The 20,574-nt window shown below is 37.9% G+C and overlaps 1 protein-coding gene across 6 annotated transcripts in view; it reads right to left on the bottom strand.

Moving 5' to 3' along the window:
* The window catches only part of NCOA1 (nuclear receptor coactivator 1), a 323,605-nt gene extending 309,219 nt beyond the window's left edge, over window positions 1-14,386 (bottom strand). For 3 of the 6 annotated variants that reach the window (XM_058164789.1, XM_058164787.1, XM_058164788.1), the window contains exon 1: window positions 13,588-14,384. The gene's annotated coding sequence lies outside the window, so the exon portion shown is untranslated. Of the gene's footprint in view, window positions 1-13,587 lie in introns of all 6 variants that reach the window. The other 3 variants (XM_058164793.1, XM_058164792.1, XM_058164791.1) reach the window with 3 other exon arrangements.
* Between the last annotated feature and the right edge of the window lie 6,188 nt (window positions 14,387-20,574).

The following is a 20,574-nucleotide window of genomic DNA, read 5'->3' as shown; positions in this document are numbered from 1 at the left end:
AATAAAAGGCTGAAATTAAAACCGTCCAATTGACCATATAAAATACCCAGTAAAGTTACCATTAAAAATTAAAAATTAAAAATTTAGAATTTAAAAATCAGGCCAGATTTTTTGAACTGTGAACTTAATGATATATAACATATATTTATATTTATACTCAATGTATTTTTATTGAGTTTTATTGAGCTTCTATTCTATGTTTAAATTATATACAATATATTTAATATTGCATTCTTCCCAGAAAGAACAAGACAAAATGTACATAATTAGGAAAATTGCTTTTATAAAGTCAACAAAGGATAAAATTATTATATTTAAAAATAAAGATCTAGAGATATCTGTTGTTGTTTTTAACATTGTATAGATAAAATATATGCTCGTACTGAATTTTGTTATAAATAAGGACATACTTATCAGAATCTTATACAGTGAAAACAGTTTTGATTCCGAAAGCATGGAAAAATCTACCAAGTATTAAATAGCCAGTTAGATCTTTATTATGGCAAATATATATATATATATATTTGTTTTTTTTTGTTTACATTTATACCCCACCCTTCTCTGAAGACTCAGGGCGGCTTACAATGTATAAGGCAATAGTCTCATTCTATTTGTATATTTTTTTTTTACAAAGTCAACTTATTAAATCCATTCCACTAAGAAAATATACAAAGAACAAAATTGAACTTGAATAACTATTTAAGGAATGTAAATTATTAATTTTAAGAAATAAACTAAGTGGTATGTTCAATTTATGAAGAGTTTTAGAGAGACTTGTAACATTTATTTCATTTAATACATTACTTCAAGAGAAAACCCAGCAAAATACATCAACCTAGATGCATACAGAATGCATAGTAAGAAAAGATTAGGCTAAAGTTTGTCCACTGGAGACTTCACATACATTTTGAAGAAGAATATGACACTATAGAGTACAATAGTTAAAGCATAACCTCAGATTAATAACAGCAAGGAACACAGTATTTGCTGCTGAGAAAATTAGGGCAAGAAAGAAAAAGAGATCAAATAAAGCAATTAATTAGCTCCAAGAGACTACTAAACCAGATGAATATGAATTTGGTTCCCATTGAAACTAAGAGAATCTTCTGCAGGGCATCAGTCTATGTTCTCTACCCGCCGCCACCACCACCACCACCAAAGCATTTTGTACATCTACAACACTGTTTCTCAATCTTGGTAACTTGAAAATGTACTGACTTCAATTCCTCTCATACTGGCTGGGAAATCCTAGGAGTTGAAGTCCACAATCTTCAGTTGACAATTCTAAGAAACACTGGCCTACAGCTTTGTACCCAATTATTACCAATTTAAATGATACTTTTAGAAGAACAAGAATGAAAAGAAAAAATGGGGGCAGGAATCTCATAAAATTGGTAGTAAGAAAACGGGTTGTTATTCTCAAAATGCCTAGCTTCTGCCTTACCCACTTTTTTCACCGATTCTAAAATATGCAGCTTCCATATATACTAGAAGTTCCATATCCAGCTCTCAAAACAAATCTTTTTTAATGCACAATAAGAAAAAAATCTTAAATTATACATTTAAACATTTTTGTGCATTCTTTGGAAAATCAATTATATCTATCTACTACTGGGATATGTGGAACCTCTACAAAGCTTACCTTTGGCAAATGATCTAAGTATGGAAAATTAAATAAAGCTACCTTGTCCTTATCATTCTGCCTATGAACACAAGACGTTTATTTTAGCACTAAAATAAAAGGTTGAAAAGGCTTCATAAAATATGCAACCTTGGTAATGTTTTCAATAGAAAGGCAAAGAAACTCATGTTGTCTAAGCCTCACACCCAAGCTATTGGTTTTTAATTAATGCCAGGCAACACAACGCTCAGCTTGTTGATAAAGAAAAAGGAAACTTCAAAAAGTGAGACCATGGTTAAATATATTGAGATAAATTAAAAATGGGAATATCATTTAGTTTAGGATTAAAACTGAATTCTAAATCTGAAAAGTTTGAAAGTCACTTCAATCTGTGAAAGAAAGCAAAGGAATGGAATATAGAATATGACAGAAAACATACATTGGGCATTGACATCTGACCTTTGTAGTTGTTGAGCCTGTTCAACAAGTATTAACAAGCTTTACATAGGTGCAACAATTAAGAATTTCTTCTGTTCCATGATTGTGTGTCTCTTCCAAAACATCTATTTTTTGGTGTTTGTTCAATTTCAGGATATAATCAAAGCCTCATTATTATTATTAAAGGAAGATTTCTCTACAGTGTTCATATCCACACTTTAAGCTAATATCTTTTGACTTAAAAGCTGAATTAAATGGTTGAATTAAAAACTGCATTAAATGGCAGGTTATAACTGTCTAATTATAAGTAAGAATGGATTTCCAGAGGAAAAAATTGCAGACTACAAGAACCAGGAGCACTACTCAGGTGACCCTGAGGACACAGGTAAACCTCCAAGTGCTTCAACAATCCTCTAAAAGGATGCAAATTACCAGCTGTCTGCAAGGAATATAAATCCTTCCATTCCCCACTATCCTGTCAGAGCTGAAGAATCTTCTTGGATGAGAAGCGAAACATCTTCAAAAGAGATAACAAGAAAGTCCAGTTGCCTCCTGAAAAAGCACCTTTGGGACAGGTTATAACGTTTCTGTGCTACTATTTCTGTTATTTTAGACTGCTACTGTACACTCATACCAATTCTCATTATTACATTATGATTCTGCATCATAATTCCGAAAATGAATTTATATGTATTTGTAGTAAACCTTGTATTCTATTGTGGAAATACAACACATTAAAACAATAGCCGGTTGCACTCAAGACTCCCTATGTATATTTTGGATGAAAGGACACTTCCGTAAGTAAAGGAGTCTACTTTTCTTTATGCTGTCCTAGACCAATCTGATGGGAAGGGAGTGAAACATACTCAGCATGTTTACTTGTTTTCTGCTATATGTACCTTCAAACATGGCTGACTCCTTCTTCATGTTGTATAAATAATAAACAAATCAAAACAAGGCTAATTCTTTATTCTTTCTACAACATGAAGTAGTAGTCGTCAGCTATCTTTGAAGTATCATCCTGACTGGAAAGTGTTCTTAATATCTCCAGATAACACTATGCTAACACATGTACATTACATGAATCAGAGGTTCATTAGATTCTGGAGTTAGCTCAAAAAGACCCTAGTTTGAAATTCAGAAGCATAACAGTCCCAGGTTTGAAAGTGCAAAGATCTGAGCTTTTCTTCATTTGTAAATCACTCCCTTACAACAGTGCTACACCACTTTCCTCAGTAGAAAGAAGATAATCTGTTTGTGTTCCCCCTCAGATCTTATGATTAGCAGAGTAATAGCTGCCATTCTGCATTCCTGGAAAGCATCCAGAGAGAGGCAGTTCTCTCGTAAGACTGCTACTGACTGACAAATAGATTTCTTAAAGTCAAAAAATGTGGGATGAAGAAAGACACAATTATATTCTTGTGGAGAGAACAGAATGATTCCTTGCTTAATGTAATTATTGTCTAATAATTATAATATTAGGAATGTTTCCATCTTCGTTGCCTGCAGAAATATTTTTTTCTAATCAAAGAGACTCGGCTAGATAAGCCTTTTAAATTAATACCTAACTTTTGGAGATAATTGATTCTGATATTTGGTACAAAAATCTATAATCCCAAGAGTGGTTGTATTCCATCACCTGCCTACAGTATACAATAAACAGAGTAAAATCGGGGGGGGGATAAATAAATAACAATATGAATTTTAAAAATCTCATATAGTCTGGTCAATTTACTGAGTTTAAATACAATACATCTGTATATCATAATAGGCCCAAGTGTAGTCAGTAGGATTTACTTCCAGGTAGTCATAAGAGTGTATGATGGAGGGGAGAAGAAGAAAAAATTGTGTCTCGTCCAGAATTCTCTGCAAAAAAAATCCCACTTCAAGTCCCAAGGCTAGTTTAAATCAATCCAGTTCCAAAGAAGCCAAGAACCTATTCTAGTTTCCAGGTAGCCCATTGATTAAGCTTCCTTTACAGCTAGACAGAGGGACAAAATTCATCAGTAAAGACAGCACATTATGATTCAGGATTCAAGAAACATATGAGCATCATGAAGATGGTTCACTGGTATCCTTAAATAATCTGCTTCACTTAACTATAACTATAAACAAAAAGAATCAATGAGTATTGCAAAATCATTTTTATTTTTTCTAAGGAACTTCATGATAAGCAGCTAAGAAAAAGTGTGAGATATATTGTTCGATACACTCTCAATTTATTAGATTAAAAAGAAGAATTTGACCATTTTTCTCAGCATTCTCTGCTAGGTACAAGAGATTCTCTGTAATGATAATTCAAAGGATTAATAACCACTGGACTACCAACCCCAAATTAAATAATAATATTACATTAAGCAGGGATTCCCTTCCCCTAAGTATTAGAACACAACGGTTATAATTTCAAATTTGTTTTTTTTTAAATCATTACTATCTTGCATTGTGTTTTAAATTTAAATTTACTTATTTAGCTGTTAGCTAGTTGCATATTGGACTGAGAGAGAGTGATCCATGATTTCTGCATTGTTAACACAACCTTCCAACAACTAGAATGATGCCTATATATGTGGATATTACAAGGCAGCGTACACAGAAATCAAACCGATTATATTTCTAGGGATTTTTTTCCTATGGTCAATGACACCTAATTCTCAAATATTGCCTGTACAAATCCTGCAGTTTTATTGGCAAGCTTTTCAGAAATGGTTTTCCATTGCGTTCTACCTAGGGTTGAGAGACAGTGACTAGCCCAAGATAACCAGCAAACGTCATGTCTAAACAATACTAGAACTCAGATTCCTGACTTCTAGGCTGTTGCCTTAACCACTACCCCAAACTGGCCTTAATATCCTATGTTAGGACAAAATACAAGATTTGGTTTAAACTCATAAATAAGTCATAGAACTCAATAAAACATGAGGCATGGCAAATTAGTTTAAATCAAAATATTCCTCCATTGTAATAAGGACTAAAATTATGTAGATGTAAGCATTCCTTGTTAAGTTCTAAATGGCAGACTTTATGTATCCAAGATGTATTATCCACATTTTATTTTATTTTATTGCTTTTGAAAGATTTAGAAAAATACTGAAGAACCCAAAACAGACTTCTGAGGACTCAACATCATGAAATGCTAATTTACAATTGGGAAGGATGCAGTGGTATTTATGGGAAGAAAGGGCTCCAAACATATGTAACCGTTTTCATGACAATGCAATCCAAGGGCCAACTTTTTTGTACACAAATTTGAATTGCATGTATATACAAAGGGGCGGGGTTTTGATCACCATCTAACCTCTGCGGAAAACTTTGGAAGGAAAGTGGAAGGGGATTATTATGGAGGAAAGAATTGGACTCAGTGAAACTGTGAAGAGAACTCCAGCTGGTATTCTTGTTTAGTCCCACCTCAAAGAAGGAAAAGAATATCCTTACAAACATATAGTAAAGTATACAAAGTATTTATTCTGAAATGTAACGACTGAATTTTGTCATTTTTATGGGATTTTCTCCCCTAACAATCTTGCTTTTCTTATGTATAAAAACCATCAAGAAGCTTCAACTTCATTATTATTGTTTCATACAATAACAGACATCTGGACAATTTCCTGACAAGTTTTAAAGTCATTTTTTTTCTGGAAATAGAAGAAAGCTGCACTTTCACTAAGTGCAATGATAAATTTCCATTCTAACCACTCTATGAAAGTAACGCTATCTAAACTGTCATGCAAACCATAGACCACTTTCTTTTCTTTACATGCAAGTGTTTTCTGAACAGGAAGTTGCATCAATGTTTGATGTGGTTCCTATATCAAAATGAGAGCACTTTAATGCATTCTTTCAAGTTTTATCAAAAACAATCCACTTCACTTCAAACACTTTCATGCAAGCATGGTCTTCAAATTACCAAGTTTTACAAAGACGTCACTCCTGAAGTACTGTAAAGCCAGTCTTACAAAATAATTTGGCCTGAAATGCAAGAAGTCTCTACCGCAACTTTCTGAAATGGTAAAAAGAGCATACATTTCTAAATCTAAAAAAGCAAGAACATTTATTTTTGTTTTGTACTGAAGTGGAGCTAAAAAGACTGGCAGTCTGATAATGCACAGGTCACCCTTGATTAATGGAAATGTTAACTAGTTTCAACTCAAAACTGTATTCTTACCCTTCTTTTAACATGAAAGCCCCACTGAAACCTCATTTCATTGTTCAGATTATAGTTCTGGAAACATTTATGAAGTAAGCATAAGGTTTTATAACTCTTGAGGTGCAGCAAAACTAGAGATATGATGAAGAGAGAAAAATATAATAATCCTACACTTCTCCACCAAAATATTACTGAAACTTACTGACATCATTCTTGAAACTGGTCAATGAAACTTACTGAAACATGAGAAGGGTTATTAAAAAAAAGAACAATTTCCATCTATCTTAAAAACTTGGCAAACTGATTGCAACAATGTATTTATAAGTAAAAATGCAACTATGTTAAAAAATGCAGAAAATACATTTGGACAATTCTATTTCTCAATTATTACAGAGGAACCAAACATCGGAGTAGCCTTAATTATCTAAAAATAAAATAATTAACAAAATAATATCCCAAATTTTACTTTTGTAATTATTTTAATGTAAATTGTTTACATATTTGCAATTTATTTTTATAACATGAAATCAAAAACCCCTGAAGAATGCTAGCTTTTTAATTTTTTTAAAAAAGAACATTGTTGCAGGATCAGTTCTGGTTGGATCACTGGAACCATTGATTACTGGGCCATCCTGATGAAAGAGAAGTTCCCTGAGGATGGGCTCCAGCATGAATCCAAAAGTTCAGAAGGCTAAATCCTGGTGACTGATCCTGGTGACTGATCCAGACTGCATCCTACAACATTATCCTGGGACACATACGGTATTTGTGTCCCACATATTTGCATTCATTTATAACAGCACTGTCTAAGTTTCACAAGTGTGTTAGACTCAGGAAAGTTAAAAATCAGAACAATTATTTTCCTGTTTCCAATTCTTATATGTATTTGACTCATTCTGGGGACAGCAACACAGTATTAAACCTTATTCAAATATCTATCTATCTATCTATCTATCTATCTATCTATCTATCTATCTATCTATCCATCCATCCATCCATCCATCCATCCATCCATCCACCCATCTCTATCATTTATGGTATCTAACTTTTTAGTCACCCTCATAGAAGGGCTTAGGGTGGTGTACAATTTAATTGATATAATAAAACATTAAAAACCAAATAATTTAAGTTCACATTTTTAAAACAAATGTAAAACATTATAAAATTACAAAAAGTGGAGAGTTTTCTAACATGGGGAGATTAGGAGTTGTACGTTTAGGTAGGAGGGTTCTCGTAGAGCCAGCCCGCCCCATGGATTGTGTAGACCCCCGTTTCCCCACCCACGGCTAAAGCTTTTGACCCCTTTGTGGAAGGGCAAGAGATTGGGGGCTTTCCTCAACTCTGATGGCAAGATATTCCATAAAGCAGGGAAAGCCTTCTTCCTTGACCCCGCCCATCAAAACTCTGTTTAGCTTGCTAAAGCTAAAAAAATGCCCAGCAGATACACGATGCACAAATGATGTCCAAGTTGTGATTTAAAGCCCTTTCTGAATCACACCAGGACATCCTGGGTAAGGTCAACAAATGACGAGACTACCAAGTAATCAAAACGCCAACGCTTTTTAATATGCATCACACACATGTAAAAAATACAGTTTTTATTACCTGGTTGGTTGGCCCCACCACTTTGACATCACTGATATATACATACATTGCACAGATGCTCTTGCTTAGCTATTTTTGCACCTAACCTAGCTACCGTTGACTGATCTCATAAAGCTAAGCAGTGTTATATCTACATAATTAGTACTTGACAAAAGTCAAACCATTTCCATATTGTTTCAAAATAGTTATATGGTTTGGTCCAAGAAGTCATCAGGCGTGAGCTCAAAGACAAAACAATTTTTTTTAACTCAACTTTCAAAAAGCATGCAGTTACATTTCAAATATATACGATATCTTAAGAAAACAGCAACAAGTTGTAGTGCCATTTTAAAGAAAAAATATTGATTAAAATACTTTGTCTTGTAGTATCAGTGGCACAAATTTATAAATTAAATTCTGATATTATTTCCATGTAAATTAATACTGTTTCAATTGGCAGCTATCCTCAACGTAAGCAGCTTGAATATATTTATACAGTTTTAAGTATAATGATCCCTAAAAGTAATACTGCTGAACACTTATAATCATGTCCAAAACGTAAGGGAAAGTACACATTTTAAATAATCAACACTGTTATTTCAGTAAGTTAATTTGCATAACAAACTCTAAATGTGTCACACTTATGAATATTGATCTGTTTGCCACAAAAGAATTGTGAACAAAAAAAAAAGATTTAACCAAACTATCTAAAATATACTCATTTGTTAACTAAACCTCAATTGCTTTGAATTGAAGGCAAGGGACATGTTGCATCTGATCAAATTTCTACAGAACTCAGTTAACACCTGGCTTAAATAACAATTTGTAAATGCCACTATTTGTAGTCTGAAGTTATTTTTGTTAAGGATGTTTAATAACATTTTTTTCAAGCATGCAAAAAGTTTAATGTGACCAAAATATAGTTGGTATTAAAAGCACACATGAAATGGAAAACATAATTTGCTCTGTGCGTGGAACAAAAATTTGTGAAATATTAATAGACATCTCAGTGTGACACAATCCTGCCAAATCAAAACCTGGATCACTTTGGTTGTCCTGGGTTTTAGATGAGAGAGAAAAAATCTTTTTACTGGCTAGTAAGGCAAGGCTGGCATGCCTTATGACTCCTTCTCTTCCTCCTCTTGGCCAGCCCATCCGCTAATCTTTCAGCATTCTTCTCCTCACATCTGTTTTGACCTACTATGGTTCAAGTGTGCAAAGTCTAACCATCAACCTCTCTCTGAACTTCTTTCCACTTGGCTGCCATCAACCCACACTTACCTATTCAACCTCCCCGTCATCCAACTTCCTTCCTTAGCCAGTCACATCCATCCAACCCTCTCTCCATCTTCCTTCACTTACCAGCCACCATCATAAAGGGTCCATTCCATCTTCCTTTGCCTTGCCTGCAATCACCATTTATTAATTCAACCAACCCACTCATCCTTTGCTCAATCTTGCCAGTGCTTTACTTTCTCTTAGTCTGTGCCTGACTGAAGTACTTGCCCTTCCCATACTATCTCCCACCCCCAGAACATGCATATTCCAGAATCACTTTGAATAGTTTCTGATATTATCAGCTGATCATACATGGGGACAATTCATGCTAAGCCATGTATTTTTTAATTACAAACAGTTGACTAAGCTGGTTTGATTTAAATCACAGTCAATAAACCTGAGCTTAGACTAACCAAACTGGAGTGTGATTTAGCAAGATCTATGAATCCAGTTATGAATACAGGAGTCAGTTACAAAAGGTTGCAGGTCATAAGTGTTACAACATCTTTTCAGTCCAAAACTGTTCTAAATGCAAACCAAGCTACTTCAATCACTTCTGAGGTATTTGAAGATCAAATGTTTAAATCTAAGTTTTAAGATTGAGTCATTTAAAATGATATATACATCTCAAAGGGAACTCAGTGGCTAGGACGGTGAGCTTATCGAGCTTATTAAAGTTCAGCGGTTCGAATCCCTAGTGCTGCGTAACGGGGTGAGCTTCTGCCAGCTTCTGCCAACCTAGCAGTTCGAAAGCATGTAAAAAATGCAAGTAGAAAAATAGGGACCACCTTTGGTGGGAAGGTAACAGCGTTCCGTGCGCCTTTGGCGTTTAGTCATGCCAGCCACATGACCAGGGAGACGTCTTTCCCTTTCCCTTTTATACATCTTAGTAGGAATCTATATACAACTCTCATTTTCCTTTCCCTATCTTTTTGAATTTGCCTACAGAATAGGTTCATAAATCATGCTAACATGATTTATGCCATAGAGGCATTGTTTATACATAAAATTAATCCACAATAAATGATTTGATATTTTGTTATTTTAAATGCTATTTTATGCTATGTTTTATTATTATTAAACACTATGCTATTTTAAAAGCGAACAAACCACAAAACAAATGCAGCTAGTCTCAGTTCACTGAAATCAAATTAGTTGTGTTCATGCTAAGCCTATCTCCATTTGTCTTTTCTGTATTTCTTACTTCAGCTGTTAGGATCTATTAATTTTAATTAATAAAAAAACTTTTTGTAAAGTGAGTTGTAATGTTAGGCTATGAAGACGGAATTTGAATTGAAAATAGGTTATAGATCTGAAGGAGTTTAAGATGGTATAAATTTAGATCAGAGGTCTTCAAACTTGGCAGCTTTAAGACTTGTGGACTTCAACTCCCAGAATTCTCCAGCCAGCCATAGGTATGCTGGCTCGAGAATTCTGGGAGTTGAAGTCCACAAGTCTTAAAGCTGCCAAGTTTGAATACTTCTGATTTAGATCATGCTGGCTGGGGAATTCTGGGAATTGGCCACACGTCTCAAAGTTGCCTAGGTTGAGAAACAATGTCCTAGATATTCCAATTCAATATCCAATCCAATATAATCTTCTTTTTCCTACATTTGTATTTTGTAGCCCTGTCTTCTAAAGAAAATACAGCAAGCAATAGAATAATAGAGCATGGCCCACATAAAGGCTCTAAAAAAATTAGCACATCCTATTCCATGGCTGAAATCAAGTATATTTTTTTAACTCATCACACTTTACTTCAGAGAACACTTTCCTGTTTTTCAGCATGAATTTAGTAAAATCATCAGAATAGCCAGTAATGGGGAGAATGATGAGAAAGTTCTGTTATAAGAATCTCCCACGGCAAGATTCATTTCCTCCAACTTACAGTGGAAGGAAGTCACCTTTCAATCACAATTTCTATGTTAAATGGAATGTTTGAATAGTTCAATTTCCCCTGATTTTTTTCACTTTTTAAGTTACTAGCTTAAAAACTGTCAGGTAACCCACAGAGAAGATTACGGTCATGTACTTGGGGAACTAATTATATATACAAACAAGTAATTCAGAAATATAAGTGTAACACAAGCTAGTAAATATTATGCTTCAAGTATAACTCACTGAACTATAAACATATTCAATACATTCATTTGATAGCCCAAAAGTGGGAAAAGGTCAGACAGTTGAAAAAAACCTTTTACATGAAACCAAACCAGTTAGTCAACAGAACTGGAGCATGATTTCCAGTTAGTCACGTTAATACTGTAAGATGTCCCCCATCATCCCAAAATTTTTATGTATAATTCCGTTTCCTCAAAAATCTCAATCCCAAATGACTACAAAAGTTATTTGATACCTCTTTACCATTCTGATTTCTATCAAGCAGAATAGTTGAAGTTCATTACTTGCTTTTTCCAAAATCCTCTGAAATGGGAACATGTAGACCAGTAATTAGGCACCAATAGTTTACAAAAATGGGGTATAAGCTAATTTTAGAAGGTAACAATGGGTAACATCAATTTTTTCCTCTTAAAAGAAACAAGCACTTTTGTTCCCCACAGTGATAGTCACAAAATGACAGAGAACTTTAATCTAAAACACTGTTTCTCAACTCAGCAACTTTTAAGATATGTGGACTTCAACTCCCAGAATTCCCCAGACAACAAGCTTCACACATTAAACTTGTTTAGGTTGAGACATACTGCTTTGAACTAAACTTCCCTCTGACTATATAATGATCATCATTCCAAATTTTCTTTGTGAAGTATGCCAACCCCAAACTCTCCAATCAAGCATCAAAGCAGGATAGTCATAATGGAGTATCAAATCAGACAAGGAACAACAAGGATGCAACTTTATTATTATTCTATTAAACTTGATAGCAACTGCTAGCATTTGCATTTTATTAAAACAAGAAATGCACAAATAGGTCTGTCTGTTAAGAGCCTGACATGTACTGCAGTGGAGGGGAAAAGAAAGCCATTGTCAGGCAAATCAGTCTCTATCCCTTATTCAAAAAAGCAGTGGAATGGAATTTGAAAGGATACAAATTGAAAGCAGCATTGCTCTGCATACAGATTTATAGTTAAATTGCTCGTTATTAATCATAGAATGTGAAGGTGGAAAGGATCTTGAAATCACCTAACTCAATTCTCCCCCACCTAGGGAAGGAACCCACTAGTTCAGCATATAATTCTTTATAAATCTGTGGCTCTATCTGCCTGTAACATTTACTGGAGACAGGCAAATGACTTCTCTAAGCAACCACCTCGGCTATCAAGGAGTATCAGGGTCATCCAAAAGGAAAGGCAATGAAAAACTCTACTCACTACAATTGACGCTCGTCTCCATAATTTGCCAGTAGGAAAGCAAAACCTTCCTGTTTCAAGGCCAGATGGTGCCACCGCCACTGCTAATTTGTGGTGGGGATAAGTCACTTTCAACACTGCTTCCTATTCTTCTTTAACCCACCATACAAAAAGAAAGCTTGCTATATACTCCAAATCTCACGAGTTTGATGCTCACCTCAAACTCTTTCTGAACTTCACACCTCATTTGCCAAAGTGACCTCACCCCACACAAGTATCCTACATAGGAAAGTATTCATTCATTGCCGTCTCCATATATTCAAGGTATTTTGCTTCCAACCTGCACTGAGGTTTCTAGCGCTTTCGTTAGACTTTAGGGGATCTTTCCAGCAAGCTCATCCTACAATGATAATCTTAGGGATCAACAAGCATGGAAAATGTGAAGGCTTCCTAACCTTTTCTGTGGTAGGTGAGAAACAGAAGGGTAGATGGTGTATACTTCACATTTTCACTATATAGGCAGTAAGAAGGGTTCATTGACAGAGTGGAATTTTTTTACACCAGTAAATTCTCCCAACAGTATCCAACTATAAATAAAAGGAACCCTTCTTTGCTCACCAAGCAACCCCTTTTCTACCATCCAAATTGCTCTTTGCCCTTCAGCCAGATCGCTTTTTCTGCAGGAACAATCCTGCCTCCTTGTCACAGACTCGACTCCAAGCCCCACTTAAGTTACCACGCTAAGATCCCCCTTCTATCCCTTAGATCCATATTACTTCCCGGACCCACTCCTCCTGCTTGCCTCCTCCCCCTTCCCTTCCACCCTCGCCTCCTCTCGGCCCCTCACGTTGCTGCCCCCTCGCCCTTCACACGCACAATTATATAATTCCCTTTGCCACCAGCCCAGAGCCACTTCGGCGCCACGCCCCCTTCCTTGCCCCCTCCCCAACCTCCAAACCCCTCCCTCCCCTAGTCGCTCTTCGGGGCCCTGCAGCTCTTCGCAGCCCGGATCGCTCCGTTGCACCCCACCTTTTCCCGAGACCACCTGCACCGCGCCCCCTTCTTTGCATCCCCCCCCCCGATCCTCCTCCCGCCCAAATCGCACTTCTTCGCCTTCGCCCCGTTTTGCAGACGCTCTGCACGCCTCTGCGCCCCGCCCCTTCCTCGACAGCCCCCCTCCCCCAAATAAGAGCAACCACAGCTCGGAACCCCACCTTCTTTCCCCCTGACAGCTGCCCCGGCGGCTCTCCTGCTGTCGCCTCCGTGGGGCGGGCGGACGCGTTGACAGCAGCCTTCGCCCCGGACCACCGCCGGCCGGCCTGCCTGCTTCTTAGCCGTCTCCCTCAGGCCGGGCCAAGGCCGCTGGGGGCGGCGTGAAAAGGAGGAGGAGGAGGAGGAGGAGCGGCTGGCCGAGGCGTCTGAGCCCAGCTCCTGCAGGGCCGGTGGCACTGAGGCTGGCGCTGCTGCTGGGGCCCCGGCTCCCGCTGTGGGCTCCTGGGCACCCGGGGCCCCCTGGCTGCAACTGTCCCTCTCCGGTGGCTCCTCCGGCTGCTCCTCCTCGGCTCTGGCTGGCTGGCTCGGGTGGGGACGGGGAGGAGCGGGAGGCGGGACCCAGCGGCCGAGTAAGCGCCGCCGCGGCGGGGGTGCGGAGAGAGAAAAGGGGAGTGGGAGAAATGGAGGCCGCCGCGATTTTTGCCCCTTCCCCGTCTTAGCCGCGCGCCGCCATCTTGGGGATGGTGGCAGCTGGGGAGAGCTGTGAGCGGCGGCCGGAGGGAGAGCGGAGCGAGAGCCGGAGGGGAGGCCGAAAGAGCGCCGCTGCCGCCCCCTAACCTCTTCCACTCCCCCTCCGCGGAGCGCTCGCCTCCCTAGGTGGCCCTGCTGCAGGCGTTCAGCCGCCGCACCGCGCTTGCAGCAGAGGCGTCGACGGGCAGCGTAGGCAGGGCATGTGTGCGCTTTCCAGACCGCGCTCCAGCCTTCATTCACCAGCCGCCTCCATCTGCCAGCCTGCCCCAGCTCGGCTCCCCCCCTCCCGCCACCGTCCAGATGTGGTCTGTTGGGCTACCGATTTCTCCGCCCACCCCACCCCCGAAACCGTCCCCGAGCAGCAAAGCTGGCTCCAGTCTGTCTTTTGAGCCAGTGCTTTTTGCGTGTAGCAACTTTCCATGTTTATATTGCAAAATAAAATGGCCTCTCCAGTAAGATTGAACAGAGGAAATGTTTCGCCAAAACTGACGGGGGCGGGGGTATTCTTTCACCTGTCTAATTTCTTCACGAAAAGCTGTTGCTGGTCTTGAAATAGCTGCGGTTGGGGTCCGCGGGAGACCTGGCAGCCTTAAAGAGAAGGAATGCATTGACGGTGCCGTTCGTCAAAAAGTGAAAAACAGCAAACCGTACAAGTAAAAACCAAGCCGAATAATTGCGCACGTGTTTACTTAGAAGTAAATCCCATATGCTAAATGCATGGTGCATTTTACCAGGAGTCTTTGAAAGAATAACGACTCGCTGAAGTTAACGTGGCTTAATTTTTTACTAAATGTGCAAAGGTTTGTACTATTTATACATAAAGCAGAAGAGCACTCTGGACTGTAACGTAGCCCAACATTACTCGCCAATGTGCTTAGTGAAACAGAAGCTTAATGCTACCACGGGTTTATCTGCGAATGGCTTTATATCTATTATCTGTCTCCAGTTAGCAACAGCTCCCGATGAAATGCCTCAGCCTATTGGGCTTTTTGTAAAGCCATCAAGTTTTGGCTCGTGCAGCAAACCTTTTGGGTCTGAGTAGTTGTTCCTGTCTTTTCTTAAAAGGTGATTGTATACTGTATCATGGAATCTTTACTGTTAAGATTATATGTTCCACTTTGCTAAGCCACATAGAAGCTTAGTAGATAAATACATATCTTCTGCACGATTATAAACTGGGGGGGTATAAAGCTTGAATTCAGCCCTGGAGACCTCCGAAATTTATCAAACTAATGTTGCATGTGACAAAAATGCAATTAATATTTTAAATATTAACTCCCTAACTGGTGAGTTATATTAAATTTAAATGAACATGCAATTAGATCAAATTTGTGTCAATTCTGTATATACCTAATAGTTTTTGGAATGCAACCCCCAATGTTTTTGTCCTTTGTCTGTACTCATTGGAGGAAGCCCAGAGTTTAATCCCAATGAGGAATATTGGTTCTCTTGAAGGCACTATTTAAATTGGACACAATTCCCGTCTGATAACATCATTTCAGAATTTCTGCTTAGAGCAAATGACATCTTCAGGGCCACTCACATATCCTGTGTTGTGGGAACTTTTTTCATATCTATTGTCACCACAGACCACTTTTCTGGTTTAGATAGTCGCTAATGTAACTTAAATGGCAGGAATATGGGGCAGCACAGAAATTTTGATTAATTTCAGCTCTGCATCCTAAGCTGCTTGTTTCCTGAGCCTAAAATTGAGTAAATGGAGTCCAGTTTGGCAACAAGGTTGATTTGGTGCTTGGTTGACACTATAGTCACCCCAGAACCTGATTGGTGGTTATTCCTCTGCTATTCCTCTATTCTTATTGTACCTTTGTTGCTCTGATGCTACTGAAATCAAAGAATGGAACAGTTTGTTCCTTTCATTCTAGAGTCCACTATAGGTCCATATGAACATTGTAGCAAGGAAAAAAATGATGGTTCAGCTTCTTAGAAGCACAGTAGCATTCAGTTAAATGTTGTAACTTCATTCCAAGCCTATGTAGCAAGATTTAAGGGAAGAAAGAGAAAGGAAACTCGGAGTACTATGGGCAAGGGAATACGTTTCTAAAGGCAATCAAAAACATAAGGCAAAGAAAGCTCATTGGCTTAATTGGCATTGTTGAATCAACCACAAGTTTATTAAAAATGCAGCTACCAATCACCAGAAACGATAATAGCAAGGTAGCTCAAGGTGAAATGGCCATTCAGGACAACAACCAGCCAGTGAGGAGGGGGCATATCAGATTGTCTAGCCAATTGGAGCTGTGTTGTCACTAGATTGAAATGAAGCACTGTGGCTCATCCATTTAGAAGAGTTTAGGATGGAAAGAAGGAAAACAGAAATGAGAGAATTTTTGACAGGCTGAAGTAAGTGATTACTTTCTGAACTAGGTGGCCCATAATACTGAAGGGCAAGCAGAAAGTCTATTTTTTTTCATTTTGTCACAACAGTATACACAAATTTTCATCCTAGAAACTTTTTTCATCCTAGAAACTAAGGAACATACTGAGTTTTGCTATATGACAATTAAAAATAGGTTTTAAGCAGATGCTTACTGCTACAAAGTACCTGTAGCTTATGAATATTAGCATAGCCTGAAATTAAAATAATTCCTAACCCTAGCTTCAAGACAGAGTACCTTGATACCTCATGCCAGAGCCTCCCTTAGACCTGCCTTTCCACCTACATCTCTCAAAGTCTTTTCTATCAGTTCGTTTCTATTGTTTGAATATGACCTGCAAGGAAATACCTAGTGTTGTCATCCTTTGATTGGCATATCTGACATTTAATCATCTGTGGACAGTGGTGAGTTTCAAATTTTTTTACTACCGGTTCTGTAGGTGTGACTTGGTGGGTGTGGCAAAGCTTGGTGGGCGTGGCATAGCTTGGTGGGCGTGGCTTGGTGGGCATGTCAGGGGAAGGATACTTTAAAATCTACATTCCCACCCCACTCCAGGGGAAGGTTGCTGTAAAATCCCCATTTCCTCCCAATCAGCTGGGACTTGGGAGGCAGAGAATAGATGTTGGTGAGGCCAGTCAGAGGTGGTATTTACTGGTTCTCCAAACTACTCAAAATTTCTGCTACCGGTTCTCCAGAATTGGTCAGAACCTGCTGAAACCCACCTCTGTCTATGGACCATATCAGGACAGGAAAATATTAAATGTATTTCCCTTCCTTTGCAATCTTGATAAGTCAACCATCTTGTTGAATGTTATTTCTAATAGAGGCCAGAGAAAATTATCCATTTGTTCTGACTATTGTCATTAAATTAAACAAAATAAATTCTTCAGAAATATTTTCAAAGCAGAAGAGAACGTAGGAGAAACTCTTATGGGTCAAGCGTGATCTTCTTGAGCTTACTTAGTTGTAAGTTGCCAAGGGGTGAATCCTGCCTTTAATTCCTCACTCCTTAGTTTGCATAAAATTTCAAAAGAATACTTTGCAAAGGAACATCCTTTATAAAGTTAGTATTGGTAAAGAAAAATTGTGATCTTGAGAAAGTTTTGGAGAAACCCAACCAAATCATCCATGTAATTTATTTTGCCACAAATTGGCAAGAGAATTGCAAAAAGATTTTGTATCCACTTTGGATTAATTTTTTTAGTAGTCTGAAACTTTAGTTTAGTCCCAATTGATGGTATTTCTCTCACATGACATTTGCCACTTAAGCCATCGGTTGGCAAAAAAATGAATCACCCTAGAGGTGACTTATTTGTCCACAGTGAATGTTCAAAGCCACACTATCATCCACTTAAATCCTAAAATAGCACCAGACAATCCACCATAAGATGACTTCATACTTGTATTTAACATACCAGAACAGGGGTCAGCAACCTGCAGCTCTGGAGCCACATGTGGCTCTTTCACCTCTCTGCTGCGGCTCCCTGTCTCTCAAAATATGCGTCACAACTGCCAATGTGCGGCACCAGCTGACATGCGATTTATTGAACTTTTCAACCCTGGTAGGATAACCATGGGTAAATCCAAGAAAAGAAAAGTTTCAGAAGAAAACAGAATCTTTAATTCAACGATATATGCTAGTTTTGTGGTTGCTCAAGAAATAGTCAGGCACAGGAAGAGTTTTGTGGCTCCCAGTGTTTTTTTTTTCCTGTGGGAAATGGGTCCAAATGGCTCTTTGGGTGTTTAAGGTTGCAGACCCCTGCATTAAAAGTTCATGATGGTTAACTTGTGCTTCTCGTGATCCACATAAATACGTAAAATACTAATATCAACAGAAGTATATAAATAAGTGCTTTTTAAAACCCAAAGATTCTGAGTAGCCATTATAACAAAACATACTCTTTCTGAATCGGCAACATTAAGCAAAGGGGAAATATTGCTGGTTCAGTTTTGCAACCCAACAAGAAAAACACAGACTTCAGAGGATAATTAGAACTGCAGAAAAAATAATTGCTACCAACTTGCCTTCCATTGAGGACCTGTATACTGCACGAATCAAGAAGAGAGCCGTGAAAATATTTGCAGATCCCTCGCATCCTGGACATAAACTGTTTCAACTCCTACCCTCAAAACGACGCTATAGAGCACTGCACACCAGAACAACTAGACACAAGAACAGTTTTTTCCCGAAGGCCATCACTCTGCTAAACAAATAATTCCCTCAACACTGTCAGACTATTTACTGAATCTGCACTACTATTAATCGTTTCATAGTTCCCATCACCAATCTCTTTTCACTTATGACTGTATGACTATAACTTGTTGCTGGCAATCCTTATGATTTATATTGATATATTGATCATCAATTGTGTTGTAAATGTTGTACCTTGATGAAGGTATCTTTTCTTTTATGTACACTGAGAGCATATGCACCAAGACAAATTCCTTGTGTGTCCAATCACACTTGGCCAATAAAATTCTATTCTATTCTATTCTATTCTATATTAAGAGTAATATTATTTATTAAATGTATATGTTGCCTGACTCTCAGTGACACTGGATAGTTTACAAATTGTTAAAAACATTTAAAACAAGAAAAGAATACAAAATGGAACAAAGATGGTAGAAATAACAAACTCAAATGAGAGCAAAGAAACAGAAGCAAAGGCTTTACTGAAACTTGTGAAGGTAACGTTAAGTGCAAAGCCATACTATGGAATCTAATATCAACAACATTGCTGTCCTAGATATTTGTAACTATTCATTTCATAATTATTTGCTTTGCCTCTTATCAAGACCCACAAACATCCAGAAAAATCAGATGTGTATATTTATAGATTTATAGGTTTTCAGTGTATTATTTCTGTTTTAAAGATTTCTAGAACAAATAGTACTTAGACTTTGGAGATCACCTGATTTCTTTTAATCTTGCTATCCTGCATTTTTTGCTGTACGCTAGAACTACGTTTGGGGTTTTTGCAGCTGCATACTATTGACTTATGTTCAGTTTGTAATTTGGCGAGACACACAGATCCTTTTAAGATTTTCTCCTGTGTGCGGACCTCCCAAGCTCCATTTTCATTGGCAGAGGATTGCAGGAGGCCATCGCAGCCTCCCGAGCTCTGTTTTCACTGGCAGAGCACTCGGGCCACCACAGGTGCCCCCGACATGAGTGATGTCGAGCTGGCCACACCTACCCAGCCCCCAAGATCAACCACAATCCTGATATGACCCTCAGTGAAATTCAGTATGACACCCCTACTTTAGCATGTTGAAGAGCCACTGATGTATGCTTGTTCTATACAACCAGTCTTCATCCTTCTAAAAGTAGCATAGCCCAGTGACAATTTTTATCATTTTTTCCACTAGACTTTATAGATACATCTAAAAATCATTTATATTTTGTCATTTTTAAAAAAGAATCTCTTGGGAGATTAATTCAAATGTATTTTTTTTTCTGAAATCAAGGTACACCATTCCACAATGGAACAGTAGTGATGCCGATAAGAATAATGTTGCATAGACAGTTCACAACTGAAATAACATATATGATTGTCTAAAGAGGGATTCAATGAATCATTAAAACTGATGACCTGAAACTGACTTGCTATTATACTACTCACGTATCATATGTGTTTATGCAAAGAAAGTAGAAATGTTTTTACCATTAATTATCATATCAAAAAAAGTTCACTAATGAAAGTCTAAAAAACTTGTTAAAAGCCAATAATTCAATATAGCAGATTTTTTTTAAAAAAAAATACTTCTTTTTATCCACCAACTTTCTCCCTCTTTTTATTCCACACAAATCTTTACTTGGAAAGAGTTAAGAACATCCATTCCTAAAGTACAAAATACAGATTTTAAGAATACTACATAGAAGCCTCTCCTTGCTACTCAGTTCCATTGAGTTCAAGGTCTTACTCCCTATCCTAGTGTAATTAGAATAATGATGATTTATTGGATTTTTATGCTGCCAAATATTTCCAGGCTCATGCAAGCTTACAGCAAAGATACAACATAATTAATAAAACATCCACAAAAAATTATCCTATATCA

This window comes from Ahaetulla prasina, chromosome 1, assembly GCF_028640845.1.
Source record: "Ahaetulla prasina isolate Xishuangbanna chromosome 1, ASM2864084v1, whole genome shotgun sequence".
Classification (NCBI taxonomy): domain Eukaryota; kingdom Metazoa; phylum Chordata; class Lepidosauria; order Squamata; family Colubridae; genus Ahaetulla; species Ahaetulla prasina.
Note: the sequence above shows the minus strand (reverse complement) of the source record. Positions and strands in the feature narration are given on the sequence as shown.